This window comes from Lygodium microphyllum, chromosome 3 (assembly GCF_053477565.2).
Source record: "Lygodium microphyllum isolate KBCC chromosome 3, Lygodium_microphyllum_v1.1.10, whole genome shotgun sequence".
Lineage (NCBI taxonomy): Eukaryota > Viridiplantae > Streptophyta > Polypodiopsida > Schizaeales > Lygodiaceae > Lygodium > Lygodium microphyllum.
Genome location: NC_141137.1, coordinates 154,029,910 through 154,031,946, shown reverse-complemented (window position 1 = coordinate 154,031,946; position 2,037 = coordinate 154,029,910).

The window sequence follows — 2,037 nt, the reverse complement described above, 5'->3', positions numbered from 1 at the left end:
TTTTGTTTTGGTAGTTGAGATGGTCGAGTGAATGTTTTGAGAGATGGTTGAGGTTGTGTTAAAAGGTTTATGAAAGATTGAATTTTTTTTGTTTGGTTTTTATAGTTTTTATGGTCTCTATTGATCTTCTGTAAGGTTCTGTGGTTTTGTTGTTCTGTATTTTTGTTGCTCTGTGGTCTGTTCTGTTCGTTTCTCTTGAGTGTTATGTTGGATGTATGGATGTTTTGGGAAGTGTTTTTTTTAAAAGAAAGGATGAATGGAAGCTCTATTCAAGCTAATTGAAGTGAAGAAGTAGCTCATGAAGATTCACAGAAGGTTATAGAAGAATAGTGACAGAAGCCAGATCTCATAGGACATTATGATGTCTCTAGTGCTACCTCTTCGCATATGACATACCTTTTGGGAGGTGTATCCATGACCACGAGAGGAGAATTGAGTGCCATTCTTCAATATTATAGTGAGACTATGATGTATTATTGGGAGAGTAAGAGTATGTGAGAGAGAGAAGTGAGAGAAACTCAGTTCTATGCCTAAAAACAATGTATCTATTATGAGAGATAGAGAGAGAACTATGAAGACAATGAAAATGAATACGATGTGATTATTTCCATTAAAAAATGGTGTATTCTTTTGTGTTCTTGTTTATTATGATGAATTTTATGAAGATGTTGAAGATTATGGTTGATTCTATCAAATCCATGGGAGATATCTACTATGATGCTACATGAAGATTTGTTCTTTTCCTTCTTATGGTTCTCTAAAGAATGAAACAAAAGCTTGTTGATGTTACAAGATAGATTTTATTGCAGTAGAAACCCCTTTTCCTTGGTGTTCCTCGTGGGGATCCACAACTATAGACATCGACGTACGGTTAAGCCGCACAAGCACAAGGCTATTACGAGGGTAATACCTGGATATGGATTCCTAAGGCCAAAATGGCCAAATGCACTAATCGAACACCACCCTCAAGCTTGACCACACAAGCCTACATGACACAGCCAAGGCCAACATCCAAGGCCAAGGCCACAAAAGCCTTTGGATTCAAAGCCTTCAGAATCACCAACACTGAGACCAGTGAAAAGCAAGCGAGTTTATCAACCCAAACCATAGCCTACTACTCATACTCCTACCATGACTAGTATTATAGCTAATGAAACGTCACCCGAGTGCTGCAATGCATCATCCATAGCCACAACCTAGCCTATTGTACAAAAGGCCCAACCGCAAGCTCAGCAAAAACCAAAGAAGCTACCATCAGTTGTTGAACTCTCTAGTTCTATCAAACCCCAACCCCTCGCCAGCCTTCAACCTTCTTATGAGTGAAGATCAATTCTAACCTTGGCCATAGACTTTGGTAAGAACACGGGGGATGACTTGGTTTCCTTTCTTAAATGCTTAGATGCCACCTTCATGTCGCTCACTAAAAGATATGACCGCTTAGACTTGGGACTATTGGATGAGCCTATAATGATGGAAGTACAGACACTCCCCTGTTCTTGGAAAGAATTGGAATTTGTGTTTATCAAGCCTTTCAAGCAGCTGAGGAGCTGATTGCCACTGATGTTTCCCATGAACAAGCACATAAACAATGCCTCATCACCTCATAGGACAAGCACACAGCTTATGCCAACGATCAAGAGATAGAGAACTTGAAATAGCGTGTTGCCAGCGACTCCCCTTTCTTGAGGAAATGGTATACTCTTTGCCTTCAATGGGAGCTTGAAGGATGTTAGTTCATGGCAAATGTCGAGCAATGACGTGCAATCAAAACATCTGAGTATGACCCAACTTATGTTGCTCCAACCTCTTATAGGGTATTGATGACCATTCATGACCAACCCATGGAAGAACACATTCAGGGACACCTCTATTTAGATCGCATCCTCACTGAGGAGGAACTACACATTGCTAGTCGCGTAGACTCTGGTGACTTCTTTCTCAATGTCCTTACTTACATCACCCAAGTAGGCATCTGACCTTTTGACATGGACTGAAACACTCATATGGAATATAATCCAAACTTCTATGCTTAGCTCA